Source organism: Spermophilus citellus, assembly GCF_964194105.1.
Source record: "Spermophilus citellus genome assembly, chromosome: 2".
In the NCBI taxonomy this organism is placed as follows: Eukaryota; Metazoa; Chordata; class Mammalia; order Rodentia; family Sciuridae; genus Spermophilus; species Spermophilus citellus.
Genome location: NC_138183.1, coordinates 107,492,149 through 107,508,594, shown reverse-complemented (window position 1 = coordinate 107,508,594; position 16,446 = coordinate 107,492,149).

The window sequence follows — 16,446 nt, the reverse complement described above, 5'->3', positions numbered from 1 at the left end:
TGATCATTACCTGAAAGTATCATCGAGTTTGGGTGAAAAAATATTTGCTGAGATTTCTGGAGATTCGTAATTTTTGGAAGCTTGGCAACCCCTGCCCATGAAAGTGTTTCTCGCCAGTCACTGCTTAGGGCTACATCAAGAGGAAACAAAACGTAGAGATAGAACGTGAAACTACTTTGTTGTGTCAAGTTTCAAGAAGCTACTACAAACCGTGTTGGATTTAGAGTTCCAAATACATCTATCAATATAGGAGAAAACAGAGTGAAACCTAAAAATTCAAACTGTTACTGGAAATGAACGCTTGAACATAGAAGAACGAAATTTGGGGAACCAAGTCGCCTTAGTGTACTGATCATTACCTGAAAGTATCATCGAGTTTGGGTGAAAAAATATTTGCTGAGATTTCTGGAGATTCGTAATTTTTGGAAGCTTGGCAACCCCTTCCCATGAAAGTGTTTCTCGCCAGTCACTGCTTAGGGCTACATCAAGAGGAAACACAATGTAGAGATAGAACGTGAAACTACTTTGTTGTGTCAAGTTTCAAGAAGCTAGCACAAACCTTGTTGGATTTAGAGTTCCAAATACATCTATCAATATAGGAGAAAACAGAGTGAAACCTAAAAGTTCAAACTGTTACTGGAAATGAACGCTTCAACATAGAAGAACGAAATTTGGGGAACCAAGTCGCCTTAGTGTACTGATCATTACCTGAAAGTATCATCGAGTTTGGGTGAAAAAATATTTGCTGAGATTTCTGGAGATTCGTAATTTTTGGAAGCTTGGCAACCCCTGCCCATGAAAGTGTTTCTCGCCAGTCACTGCTTAGGGCTACATCAAGAGGAAACAAAACGTAGAGATAGAACGTGAAACTACTTTGTTGTGTCAAGTTTCAAGAAGCTAGTACAAACCGTGTTGGATTTAGAGTTCCAAATACATCTATCAATATAGGAGAAAACAGAGTGAAACCTAAAAATTCAAACTGTTACTGGAAATGAACGCTTCAACATAGAAGAACGAAATTTGGGGAACCAAGTCGCCTTAGTGTACTGATCATTACCTGAAAGTATCATCGAGTTTGGGTGAAAAAATATTTGATGAGATTTCTGGAGATTCGTAATTTTTGGAAGCTTGGCAACCCCTTCCCATGAAAGTGTTTCTCGCCAGTCACTGCTTAGGGCTACATCAAGAGGAAACAAACCGTAGAGATAGAACGTGAAACTACTTTATTGTGTCAAGTTTCAAGAAGCTAGCACAATCCGTGTTGGATTTAGATTTCCAAATACATCTATTAATATAGGAGAAAACAGAGTCAAACCTAAAAATTCAAACTGTTACTGGAAATGAACGCTTCAACATAGAAGAATGAAATTTGGGGAACCAAGTCGCCTTAGTGTACTGATCATTACCTGAAAGTATCATCCAGTTTGGGTGAAAAAATATTTGCTGAGATTTCTGGAGATTCGTAATTTTTGGAAGCTTGGCAACCCCTTCCCATGAAAGTGTTTCTCGCCAGTCACTGCTTAGGGCTACATCAAGAGGAAACAAAACGTAGAGATAGAACGTGAAACTACTTTGTTGTGTCAAGTTTCAAGAAGCTAGTACAAACCGTGTTGGATTTAGAGTTCCAAATACATCTATCAATATAGGAGAAAACAGAGTGAAGCCTAAAAATTCAAACTGTTACTGGAAATGAACGCTTCAACATAGAAGAACGAAATTTGGGGAACCAAGTCGCCTTATTGTACTGATCATTACCTGAAAGTATCATCCAGTTTGGGTGAAAAAATAGTTGCTGAGATTTCTTGAGATTCGTAATTTTTGGAAGCTTGGCAACCCCTTCCCATGAAAGTGTGTCTCGCCAGTCACTGCTTAGGGCTACATCAAGAGGAAACAAAACGTAGAGATAGAACGTGAAACTACTTTGTTGTGTCAAGTTTCAAGAAGCTAGCACAAACCGTGTTGGATTTAGATTTCCAAATACATCTATCAATATAGGAGAAAACAGAGTGAAACCTAAAAATTCAAACTGTTACTGGAAATGAACGCTTCAACATAGAAGAACGAAATTTGGGGAACCAAGTCGCCTTAGTGTACTGATCATTACCTGAAAGTATCATCCAGTTTGGGTGAAAACATATTTGCTGAGATTTCTGGAGATTCGTAATTTTTGGAAGCTTGGCAACCCCTTCCCATGAAAGTGTTTCTCGCCAGTCACTGCTTAGGGCTACATCAAGAGGAAACAAAATGTAGAGATAGAACGTGAAACTACTTTGTTGTGTCAAGTTTCAAGAAGCTAGCACAAACCTTGTTGGATTTAGAGTTCCAAATACATCTATCAATATAGGAGAAAACAGAGTGAAACCTAAAAATTCAAACTGTTACTGGAAATGAACGCTTCAACATAGAAGAATGAAATTTGGGGAACCAAGTCGCCTTAGTGTACTGATCATTACCTGAAAGTATCATCGAGTTTGGGTGAAAAAATATTTGCTGAGATTTCTGGAGATTCGTAATTTTTGGAAGCTTGGCAACCCCTTACAGGAAAGTGTTTCTCGCAAGTCACTGCTTAGGGCTACAACAAGAGGAAACAAAATGTAGAGATAGAACGTGAAACTACTTTGTTGTGTCAAGTTTCAAAAAGCTAGCACAAACCGTGTTGGATTTAGAGTTCCAAATACATCTATCAATATAGGAGAAAACAGAGTGAAACCTAAAAGTTCAAACTGTTACTGGAAATGAACGCTTTAACATAGAAGAACGAAATTTGGGGAACCAAGTCGCCTTAGTGTACTGATCATTACCTGAAAGTATCATCGAGTTTGGGTGAAAAAATATTTGCTGAGATTTCTGGAGATTCGTAATTTTTGGAAGCTTGGCAACCCCTTCCCATGAAAGTGTTTCTCGCCAGTCACTGCTTAGGGCTACATCAAGAGGAAACAAAACGTAGAGATAGAACGTGAAACTACTTTGTTGTGTCAAGTTTCAAGAAGCTAGTACAAACCGTGTTGGATTTAGAGTTCCAAATACATCTATCAATATAGGAGAAAACAGAGTGAAACCTAAAAATTCAAACTGTTACTGGAAATGAACGCTTCAACATAGAAGAACGAAATTTGGGGAACCAAGTCGCCTTAGTGTACTGATCATTACCTGAAAGTATCATCGAGTTTGGGTGAAAAAATATTTGCTGAGATTTCTGGAGATTCGTAATTTTTGGAAGCTTGGCAACCCCTTCCCATGAAAGTGTTTCTCGCCAGTCACTGCTTAGGGCTACATCAAGAGGAAACAAAATGTAGAGATAGAACGTGAAACTACTTTGTTGTGTCAAGTTTCAAGAAGCTAGCACAAACCTTGTTGGATTTAGAGTTCCAAATACATCTATCAATATAGGAGAAAACAGAGTGAAACCTAGAAATTCAAACTGTTACTGGAAATGAACGCTTCAACATAGAAGAATGAAATTTGGGGAACCAAGTCGCCTTAGTGTACTGATCATTACCTGAAAGTATCATCCAGTTTGGGTGAAAAAATATTTGCTGAGATTTCTGGAGATTCGTAATTTTTGGAAGCTTGGCAACCCCTTCCCATGAAAGTGTTTCTCGCCAGTCACTGCTTAGGGCTACATCAAGAGGAAACAAAACGTAGAGATAGAACCTGAAACTACTTTGTTGTGTCAAGTTTCAAGAAGCTAGTAAATACCGCGTTGGATTTAGAGTTCCAAATACATCTATCAATATAGGAGAAAACAGAGTGAAACCTAAAAATTCAAACTGTTACTGGAAATGAACGCTTCAACATAGAAGAACGAAATTTGGGGAACCAATTCGCCTTAGTGTACTGATCATTACCTGAAAGTATCATCGAGTTTGGGTGAAAAAATATTTGCTGAGATTTCTGGAGATTCGTAATTTTTGGAAGCTTGTCAACCCCTTCCCATGAAAGTGTTTCTCGCCAGTCACTGCTTAGGGCTACATCAAGAGGAAACAAAACGTAGAGATAGAACGTGAAACTACTTTGTTGTGTCAAGTTTCAAGAAGCTAGCACAAACCGTGTTGGATTTAGAGTTCCAAATACATCTATCAATATAGGAGAAAACAGAGTGAAACCTAAAAGTTCAAACTGTTACTGGAAATGAACGCTTCAACATAGAAGAACGAAATTTGGGGAACCAAGTCGCCTTAGTGTACTGATCATTACCTGAAAGTATCATCGAGTTTGGGTGAAAAAATATTTGCTGAGATTTCTGGAGATTCGTAATTTTTGGAAGCTTGGCACCCCCTGCCCATGAAAGTGTTTCTCGCCAGTCACTGCTTAGGGCTACATCAAGAGGAAACAAAACGTAGAGACAGAACGTTTAACTACTTTGTTGTGTCAAGTTTCAAGAAGCTAGTACAAACCGTGTTGGATTTAGAGTTCCAAATACATCTATCAATATAGGAGAAAACAGAGTGAAACCTAAAAATTCAAACTGTTACTGGAAATGAACGCTTCAACATAGAAGAATGAAATTTGGGGAACCAAGTCGCCTTAGTGTACTGATCATTACCTGAAAGTATCATCCAGTTTGGGTGAAAAAATATTTGCTGAGATTTCTGGAGATTCGTAATTTTTGGAAGCTTGGCAACCCCTTCCCATGAAAGTGTTTCTCGCCAGTCACTGCTTAGGGCTACATCAAGAGGAAACAAAACGTAGAGATAGAACGTGAAACTAATTTGTTGTGTCAAGTTTCAAGAAGCTAGTACAAACCGTGTTGGATTTAGAGTTCCAAATACATCTATCAATATAGGAGAAAACAGAGTGAAGCCTAAAAATTCAAACTGTTACTGGAAATGAACGCTTCAACATAGAAGAACGAAATTTGGGGAACCAAGTCGCCTTATTGTACTGATCATTACCTGAAAGTATCATCCAGTTTGGGTGAAAAAATAGTTGCTGAGATTTCTTGAGATTCGTAATTTTTGGAAGCTTGGCAACCCCTTCCCATGAAAGTGTGTCTCGCCAGTCACTGCTTAGGGCTACATCAAGAGGAAACAAAACGTAGAGATAGAACGTGAAACTACTTTGTTGTGTCAAGTTTCAAGAAGCTAGCACAAACCGTGTTGGATTTAGATTTCCAAATACATCTATCAATATAGGAGAAAACAGAGTGAAACCTAAAAATTCAAACTGTTACTGGAAATGAACGCTTCAACATAGAAGAACGAAATTTGGGGAACCAAGTCGCCTTAGTGTACTGATCATTACCTGAAAGTATCATCCAGTTTGGGTGAAAACATATTTGCTGAGATTTCTGGAGATTCGTAATTTTTGGAAGCTTGGCAACCCCTTCCCATGAAAGTGTTTCTCGCCAGTCACTGCTTAGGGCTACATCAAGAGGAAACAAAATGTAGAGATAGAACGTGAAACTACTTTGTTGTGTCAAGTTTCAAGAAGCTAGCACAAACCTTGTTGGATTTAGAGTTCCAAATACATCTATCAATATAGGAGAAAACAGAGTGAAACCTAAAAATTCAAACTGTTACTGGAAATGAACGCTTCAACATAGAAGAATGAAATTTGGGGAACCAAGTCGCCTTAGTGTACTGATCATTACCTGAAAGTATCATCGAGTTTGGGTGAAAAAATATTTGCTGAGATTTCTGGAGATTCATAATTTTTGGAAGCTTGGCAACCCCTTCCCATGAAAGTGTTTCTCGCCAGTCACTGCTTAGGGCTACATCAAGAGGAAACACAATGTAGAGATAGAACGTGAAACTACTTTGTTGTGTCAAGTTTCAAAAAGCTAGTACAAACCGTGTTGGATTTAGAGTTCCAAATACATCTATCAATATAGGAGAAAAGAGAGTGAAACCTAAAAATTCAAACTGTTACTGGAAATGAACGCTTCAACATAGAAGAACGAAATTTGATGAACCAAGTCGCCTTAGTGTACTGATCATTACCTGAAAGTATCATCGAGTTTGGGTGAAAAAATATGTGCTGAGATTTCTGGAGATTCGTAATTTTTGGAAGCTTGGCAACCCCTTACAGGAAAGTGTTTCTCGCAATCACTGCTTAGGGCTACAACAAGAGGAAACAAAATGTAGAGATAGAACGTGAAACTACTTTGTTGTGTCAAGTTTCAAAAAGCTAGCACAAACCGTGTTGGATTTAGAGTTCCAAATACATCTATCAATATAGGAGAAAACAGAGTGAAACCTAAAAGTTCAAACTGTTACTGGAAATGAACGCTTCAACATAGAAGAACGAAATTTGGGGAACCAAGTCGCCTTAGTGTACTGATCATTACCTGAAAGTATCATCGAGTTTGGGTGAAAAAATATTTGCTGAGATTTCTGGAGATTCGTAATTTTTGGAAGCTTGGCAACCCCTTCCCATGAAAGTGTTTCTCGCCAGTCACTGCTTAGGGCTACATCAAGAGGAAACAAAACGTAGAGATAGAACGTGAAACTACTTTGTTGTGTCAAGTTTCAAGAAGCTAGTACAAACCGTGTTGGATTTAGAGTTCCAAATACATCTATCAATATAGGAGAAAACAGAGTGAAACCTAAAAATTCAAACTGTTACTGGAAATGAACGCTTCAACATAGAAGAACGAAATTTGGGGAACCAAGTCGCCTTAGTGTACTGATCATTACCTGAAAGTATCATCGAGTTTGGGTGAAAAAATATTTGCTGAGATTTCTGGAGATTCGTAATTTTTGGAAGCTTGGCAACCCCTTCCCATGAAAGTGTTTCTCGCCAGTCACTGCTTAGGGCTACATCAAGAGGAAACAAAATGTAGAGATAGAACGTGAAACTACTTTGTTGTGTCAAGTTTCAAGAAGCTAGCACAAACCTTGTTGGATTTAGAGTTCCAAATACATCTATCAATATAGGAGAAAACAGAGTGAAACCTAGAAATTCAAACTGTTACTGGAAATGAACGCTTCAACATAGAAGAATGAAATTTGGGGAACCAAGTCGCCTTAGTGTACTGATCATTACCTGAAAGTATCATCCAGTTTGGGTGAAAAAATATTTGCTGAGATTTCTGGAGATTCGTAATTTTTGGAAGCTTGGCAACCCCTTCCCATGAAAGTGTTTCTCGCCAGTCACTGCTTAGGGCTACATCAAGAGGAAACAAAACGTAGAGATAGAACCTGAAACTACTTTGTTGTGTCAAGTTTCAAGAAGCTAGTAAATACCGCGTTGGATTTAGAGTTCCAAATACATCTATCAATATAGGAGAAAACAGAGTGAAACCTAAAAATTCAAACTGTTACTGGAAATGAACGCTTCAACATAGAAGAACGAAATTTGGGGAACCAATTCGCCTTAGTGTACTGATCATTACCTGAAAGTATCATCGAGTTTGGGTGAAAAAATATTTGCTGAGATTTCTGGAGATTCGTAATTTTTGGAAGCTTGTCAACCCCTTCCCATGAAAGTGTTTCTCGCCAGTCACTGCTTAGGGCTACATCAAGAGGAAACAAAACGTAGAGATAGAACGTGAAACTACTTTGTTGTGTCAAGTTTCAAGAAGCTAGCACAAACCGTGTTGGATTTAGAGTTCCAAATACATCTATCAATATAGGAGAAAACAGAGTGAAACCTAAAAGTTCAAACTGTTACTGGAAATGAACGCTTCAACATAGAAGAACGAAATTTGGGGAACCAAGTCGCCTTAGTGTACTGATCATTACCTGAAAGTATCATCGAGTTTGGGTGAAAAAATATTTGCTGAGATTTCTGGAGATTCGTAATTTTTGGAAGCTTGGCACCCCCTGCCCATGAAAGTGTTTCTCGCCAGTCACTGCTTAGGGCTACATCAAGAGGAAACAAAACGTAGAGACAGAACGTTTAACTACTTTGTTGTGTCAAGTTTCAAGAAGCTAGTACAAACCGTGTTGGATTTAGAGTTCCAAATACATCTATCAATATAGGAGAAAACAGAGTGAAACCTAAAAATTCAAACTGTTACTGGAAATGAACGCTTCAACATAGAAGAACGAAATTTGGGGAACCAAGTCGCCTTAGTGTACTGATCATTACCTGAAAGTATCATCGAGTTTGGGTGAAAAAATATTTGCTGAGATTTCTGGAGATTCGTAATTTTTGGAAGCTTGGCAACCCCTTCCCATGAAAGTGTTTCTCGCCAGTCACTGCTTAGGGCTACATCAAGAGGAAACAAAATGTAGAGATAGAACGTGAAACTACTTTGTTGTGTCAAGTTTCAAGAAGCTAGAACAAACCGTGTTGGATTTAGAGTTCCAAATACATCTATCAATATAGGAGAAAACAGAGTGAAACCTAAAAGTTCAAACTGTTACTGGAAATGAACGCTTCAACATAGAAGAACGAAATTTGGGGAACCAAGTCGCCTTAGTGTACTGATCATTACCTGAAAGTATCATCGAGTTTGGGTGAAAAAATATTTGCTGAGATTTCTGGAGATTCGTAATTTTTGGAAGCTTGGCAACCCCTTCCCATGAAAGTGTTTCTCGCCAGTCACTGCTTAGGGCTACATCAAGAGGAAACAAAACGTAGAGATAGAACGTGAAACTACTTTGTTGTGTCAAGTTTCAAGAAGCTAGTACAAACCGTGTTGGATTTAGAGTTCCAAATACATCTATCAATATAGGAGAAAACAGAGTGAAACCTAAAAATTCAAACTGTTACTGGAAATGAACGCTTCAACATAGAAGAACGAAATTTGGGGAACCAAGTCGCCTTAGTGTACTGATCATTACCTGAAAGTATCATCGAGTTTGGGTGAAAAAATATTTGCTGAGATTTCTGGAGATTCGTAATTTTTGGAAGCTTGGCAACCCCTTCCCATGAAAGTGTTTCTCGCCAGTCACTGCTTAGGGCTACATCAAGAGGAAACAAAACGTAGAGATAGAACGTGAAACTACTATGTTGTGTCAAGTTTCAAGAAGCTAGCACAAACCGTGTTGGATTTAGAGTTCCAAATACATGTATCAATATAGGAGAAAACAGAGTGAAACCTAAAAATTCAAACTGTTACTGGAAATGAACGCTTCAACATAGAAGAATGAAATTTGGGGAACCAAGTCGCCTTAGTGTACTGATCATTACCTGAAAGTATCATCGAGTTTGGGTGAAAAAATATTTGCTGAGATTTCTGGAGATTCGTAATTTTTGGAAGCTTGGCAACCCCTTCCCATGAAAGTGTTTCTCGCCAGTCACTGCTTAGGGCTACATCAAGAGGAAACAAAACGTAGAGATAGAACGTGAAACTTCTTTGTTGTGTCAAGTTTCAAGAAGCTAGTAAAAACCGCGTTGGATTTAGAGTTCCAAATACATCTATCAATATAGGAGAAAACAGAGTGAAACCTAAAAATTCAAACTGTTACTGGAAATGAACGCTTCAACATAGAAGAACGAAATTTGGGGAACCAAGTCGCCTTAGTGTACTGATCATTACCTGAAAGTATCATCGAGTTTGGGTGAAAAAATATTTGCTGAGATTTCTGGAGATTCGTAATTTTTGGAAGCTTGTCAACCCCTTCCCATGAAAGTGTTTCTCGCCAGTCACTGCTTAGGGCTACATCAAGAGGAAACAAAATGTAGAGATAGAACGTGAAACTACTTTGTTGTGTCAAGTTTCAAGAAGCTAGCACAAACCGTGTTGGATTTAGAGTTCCAAATACATCTATCAATATAGGAGAAAACAGAGTGAAACCTAAAAGTTCAAACTGTTACTGGAAATGAACGCTTCAACATAGAAGAACGAAATTTGGGGAACCAAGTCGCCTTAGTGTACTGATCATTACCTGAAAGTATCATCGAGTTTGGGTGAAAAAATATTTGCTGAGATTTCTGGAGATTCGTAATTTTTGGAGACTGGGCAACCTCTTCCCATGAAAGTGTTTCTCGCCAGTCACTGCTTAGGGCTACATCAAGAGGAAACAAAACGTAGAGATAGAACGTGAAACTACTTTGTTGTGTCAAGTTTCAAGAAGCTAGCACAAACCGTGTTGGATTTAGAGTTCCAAATACATCTATCAATATAGGAGAAAACAGAGTGAAACCTAAAAATTCAAACTGTTACTGGAAATGAACGCTTCAACATAGAAGAACGAAATTTGGGGAACCAAGTCGCCTTAGTGTACTGATCATTACCTGAAAGTATCATCCAGTTTGGGTGAAAAAATATTTGATGAGATTTCTGGAGATTCGTAATTTTTGGAAGCTTGGCAACCCCTTCCCATGAAAGTGTTTCTCGCCAGTCACTGCTGAGTGTTACATCAAGAGGAAACAAACCGTAGAGATAGAACGTGAAACTACTTTATTGTGTCAAGTTTCAAGAAGCTAGCACAATCCGTGTTGGATTTAGATTTCCAAATACATCTATTAATATAGGAGAAAACAGAGTGAAACCTAAAAATTCAAACTGTTACTGGAAATGAACGCTTCAACATAGAAGAATGAAATTTGGGGAACCAAGTCGCCTTAGTGTACTGATCATTACCTGAAAGTATCATCCAGTTTGGGTGAAAAAATATTTGCTGAGATTTCTGGAGATTCGTAATTTTTGGAAGCTTGGCAACCCCTTCCATGAAAGTGTTTCTCGCCAGTCACTGCTTAGGGCTACATCAAGAGGAAACAAAACGTAGAGAGAGAACGTGAAACTACTTTGTTGTGTCAAGTTTCAAGAAGCTAGTACAAACCGTGTTGGATTTAGAGTTCCAAATACATCTATCAATATAGGAGAAAACAGAGTGAAGCCTAAAAATTCAAACTGTTACTGGAAATGAACGCTTCAACATAGAAGAACGAAATTTGGGGAACCAAGTCGCCTTAGTGTACTGATCATTACCTGAAAGTATCATCCAGTTTGGGTGAAAAAATATTTGCTGAGATTTCTGGAGATTCGTAATTTTTGGAAGCTTGGCAACCCCTTCCCATGAAAGTGTTTCTCGCCAGTCACTGCTTAGGGCTACATCAAGAGGAAACAAAATGTAGAGATAGAACGTGAAACTACTTTGTTGTGTCAAGTTTCAAGAAGCTAGCACAAACCGTGTTGGATTTAGAGTTCCAAATACATCTATCAATATAGGAGAAAACAGAGTGAAACCTAAAAGTTCAAACTGTTACTGGAAATGAACGCTTCAACATAGAAGAACGAAATTTGGGGAACCAAGTCGCCTTAGTGTACTGATCATTACCTGAAAGTATCATTGAGTTTGGGTGAAAAAATATTTGCTGAGATTTCCGGAGATTCGTAATTTTTGGAAGCTTGGCACCCCCTGCCCATGAAAGTGTTTCTCGCCAGTCACTGCTTAGGGCTACATCAAGAGGAAACAAAACGTAGAGACAGAACGTGAAACTACTTTGTTGTGTCAAGTTTCAAGAAGCTAGAACAAACCGTGTTGGATTTAGAGTTCCAAATACATCTATCAATATAGGAGAAAATAGAGTGAAACCTAAAAATTCAAACTGTTACTGGAAATGAACGCTTCAACATAGAAGAACGAAATTTGGGGAACCAAGTCGCCTTAGTGTACTGATCATTACCTGAAAGTATCATCGAGTTTGGGTGAAAAAATATTTGCTGAGATTTCTGGAGATTCGTAATTTTTGGAAGCTTGGCAACCCCTTCCCATGAAAGTGTTTCTCGCCAGTCACTGCTTAGGGCTACATCAAGAGGAAACACAATGTAGAGATAGAACGTGAAACTACTTTGTTGTGTCAAGTTTCAAGAAGCTAGCACAAACCGTGTTGGATTTAGAGTTCCAAATACATCTATCAATATAGGAGAAAACAGAGTGAAACCTAAAAATTCAAACTGTTACTGGAAATGAACGCTTCAACATAGAAGAACGAAATTTGGGGAACCAAGTCGCCTTAGTGTACTGATCATTACCTGAAAGTATCATCCAGTTTGGGTGAAAAAATATTTGATGAGATTTCTGGAGATTCGTAATTTTTGGAAGCTTGGCAACCCCTTCCCATGAAAGTGTTTCTCGCCAGTCACTGCTGAGTGTTACATCAAGAGGAAACAAACCGTAGAGATAGAACCTGAAACTACTTTATTGTGTCAAGTTTCAAGAAGCTAGCACAATCCGTGTTGGATTTAGATTTCCAAATACATCTATTAATATAGGAGAAAACAGAGTGAAACCTAAAAATTCAAACTGTTACTGGAAATGAACGCTTCAACATAGAAGAATGAAATTTGGGGAACCAAGTCGCCTTAGTGTACTGATCATTACCTGAAAGTATCATCCAGTTTGGGTGAAAAAATATTTGCTGAGATTTCTGGAGATTCGTAATTTTTGGAAGCTTGGCAACCCCTTCCATGAAAGTGTTTCTCGCCAGTCACTGCTTAGGGCTACATCAAGAGGAAACAAAATGTAGAGATAGAACGTGAAACTACTTTGTTGTGTCAAGTTTCAAGAAGCTAGCACAAACCGTGTTGGATTTAGAGTTCCAAATACATCTATCAATATAGGAGAAAACAGAGTGAAACCTAAAAGTTCAAACTGTTACTGGAAATGAACGCTTCAACATAGAAGAACGAAATTTGCGGAACCAAGTCGCCTTAGTGTACTGATCATTACCTGAAAGTATCATCGAGTTTGGGTGAAAAAATATTTGCTGAGATTTCCGGAGATTCGTAATTTTTGGAAGCTTGGCACCCCCTGCCCATAAAAGTGTTTCTCGCCAGTCACTGCTTAGGGCTACATCAAGAGGAAACAAAACGTAGAGACAGAACGTGAAACTACTTTGTTGTGTCAAGTTTCAAGAAGCTAGAACAAACCGTGTTGGATTTAGAGTTCCAAATACATCTATCAATATAGGAGAAAATAGAGTGAAACCTAAAAATTCAAACTGTTACTGGAAATGAACGCTTCAACATAGAAGAACGAAATTTGGGGAACCAAGTCGCCTTAGTGTACTGATCATTACCTGAAAGTATCATCGAGTTTGGGTGAAAAAATATTTGCTGAGATTTCTGGAGATTCGTAATTTTTGGAAGCTTGGCAACCCCTTCCCATGAAAGTGTTTCTCGCCAGTCACTGCTTAGGGCTACATCAAGAGGAAACACAATGTAGAGATAGAACGTGAAACTACTTTGTTGTGTCAAGTTTCAAGAAGCTAGCACAAACCGTGTTGGATTTAGAGTTCCAAATACATCTATCAATATAGGAGAAAAGAGAGTGAAACCTAAAAATTCAAACTGTTACTGGAAATGAACGCTTCAACATAGAAGAATGAATTTTGGGGAACCAAGTTGCCTTAGTGTACTGATAATTACCTGAAAGTATCATCCAGTTTGGGTGAAAAAATATTTGCTGAGATTTCTGGAGATTCGTAATTTTTGGAGACTGGGCAACCTCTTCCCATGAAAGTGTTTCTCGCCAGTCACTGCTTAGGGCTACATCAAGAGGAAACAAAACGTAGAGATAGAACGTGAAACTACTTTGTTGTGTCAAGTTTCAAGAAGCTAGCACAAACCGTGTTGGATTTAGAGTTCCAAATACATCTATCAATATAGGAGAACACAGAGTGAAACCTAAAAATTCAAACTGTTACTGGAAATGAACGCTTCAACATAGAAGAACGAAATTTGGGGAACCAAGTCGCCTTAGTGTACTGATCATTACCTGAAAGTATCATCCAGTTTGGGTGAAAAAATATTTGATGAGATTTCTGGAGATTCGTAATTTTTGGAAGCTTGGCAACCCCTTCCCATGAAAGTGTTTCTCGCCAGTCACTGCTTAGGGCTACATCAAGAGGAAACAAAACGTAGAGATAGAACGTGAAACTACTTTGTTGTGTCAAGTTTCAAGAAGCTAGTACAAACCGTGTTGGATTTAGAGTTCCAAATACATCTATCAATATAGGAGAAAACAGAGTGAAGCCTAAAAATTCAAACTGTTACTGGAAATGAACGCTTAAACATAGAAGAACGAAATTTGGGGAACCAAGTCGCCTTAGTGTACTGATCATTACCTGAAAGTATCATCCAGTTTGGGTGAAAAAATAGTTGCTGAGATTTCTTGAGATTCGTAATTTTTGGAAGCTTGGCAACCCCTTCCCATGAAAGTGTGTCTCGCCAGTCACTGCTTAGGGCTACATCAAGAGGAAACAAAACGTAGAGATAGAACGTGAAACTACTTTGTTGTGTCAAGTTTCAAGAAGCTAGCACAAACCGTGTTGGATTTAGATTTCCAAATACATCTATCAATATAGGAGAAAACAGAGTGAAACCTAAAAATTCAAACTGTTACTGGAAATGAACGCTTCAACATAGAAGAACGAAATTTGGGGAACCAAGTCGCCTTAGTGTACTGATCATTACCTGAAAGTATCATCCAGTTTGGGTGAAAACATATTTGCTGAGATTTCTGGAGATTCGTAATTTTTGGAAGCTTGGCAACCCCTTCCCATGAAAGTGTTTCTCGCCAGTCACTGCTTAGGGCTACATCAAGAGGAAACAAAATGTAGAGATAGAACGTGAAACTACTTTGTTGTGTCAAGTTTCAAGAAGCTAGCACAAACCTTGTTGGATTTAGAGTTCCAAATACATCTATCAATATAGGAGAAAACAGAGTGAAACCTAAAAATTCAAACTGTTACTGGAAATGAACGCTTCAACATAGAAGAATGAAATTTGGGGAACCAAGTCGCCTTAGTGTACTGATCATTACCTGAAAGTATCATCGAGTTTGGGTGAAAAAATATTTGCTGAGATTTCTGGAGATTCGTAATTTTTGGAAGCTTGGCAACCCCGTTCCATGAAAGTGTTTCTCGCCAGTCACTGCTTAGGGCTACATCAAGAGAAAACACAATGTAGAGATAGAACGTGAAACTACTTTGTTGTGTCAAGTTTCAAAAAGCTAGTACAAACCGTGTTGGATTTAGAGTTCCAAATACATCTATCAATATAGGAGAAAAGAGAGTGAAACCTAAAAATTCAAACTGTTACTGGAAATGAACGCTTCAACATAGAAGAACGAAATTTGATGAACCAAGTCGCCTTAGTGTACTGATCATTACCTGAAAGTATCATCGAGTTTGGGTGAAATAATATTTGCTGAGATTTCTGGAGATTCGTAATTTTTGGAAGCTTGGCAACCCCTTCCCATGAAAGTGTTTCTCGCCAGTCACTGCTTATGGCTACATCAAGAGGAAACACAATGTAGAGATAGAACGTGAAACTACTTTGTTGTGTCAAGTTTCAAGAAGCTAGCACAAACCGTGTTGGATTTAGAGTTCCAAATACATCTATCAATATAGGAGAAAACAGAGTGAAACCTAAAAATTCAAACTGTTAATGGAAATGAACGCTTCAACATAGAAGAATGAAATTTGGGGAACCAAGTCGCCTTAGTGTACTGATAATTACCTGAAAGTATCATCCAGTTTGGGTGAAAAAATATTTGCTGAGATTTCTGGAGATTCGTAATTTTTGGAGACTGGGCAACCTCTTCCCATGAAAGTGTTTCTCGCCAGTCACTGCTTAGGGCTACATCAAGAGGAAACAAAACGTAGAGATAGAACGTGAAACTACTTGGTTGTGTCAAGTTTCAAGAAGCTAGCACAAACCGTGTTGGATTTAGAGTTCCAAATACATCTATCAATATAGGAGAAAACAGAGTGAAACCTAAAAATTCAAACTGTTACTGGAAATGAACGCTTCAACATAGAAGAACGAAATTTGGGGAACCAAGTCGCCTTAGTGTACTGATCATTACCTGAAAGTATCATCCAGTTTGGGTGAAAAAATATTTGATGAGATTTCTGGAGATTCGTAATTTTTGGAAGCTTGGCAACCCCTTCCCATGAAAGTGTTTCTCGCCAGTCACTGCTTAGGGTTACATCAAGAGGAAACAAACCGTAGAGATAGAACGTGAAACTACTTTGTTCTGTCAAGTTTCAAGAAGCTAGCACAATCCGTGTTGGATTTAGATTTCCAAATACATCTATTAATATAGGAGAAAACAGAGTGAAACCTAAAAATTCAAACTGTTACTGGAAATGAACGCTTCAACATAGAAGAACGAAATTTGGGGAACCAAGTCGCCTTAGTGTACTGATCATTACCTGAAAGTATCATCCAGTTTGTGTGAAAAAATATTTGCTGAGATTTCTGGAGATTCGTAATTTTTGGAAGCTTGGCAACCCCATTCCATGAAAGGGTTTCTCGCCAGTCACTGCTTAGGGCTACATTAAGAGGAAACAAAACGTAGAGATAGAACGTGAAACTACATTGTTGTGTCAAGTTTCAAGAAGCTAGAACAAACCGTGTTGGATTTAGAGTTCCAAATACATCTATCAATATAAGAGAAAACAGAGTGAAACCTAAAAATTCAAACTGTTACTGGAAATGAACGCTTCAACATAGAAGAACAAAATTTGGGGAACCAAGTCGCCTTAGTGTACTGATCATTACCTGTAAGTATCATCCAGTTTGGGTGAAAAAATATTTGC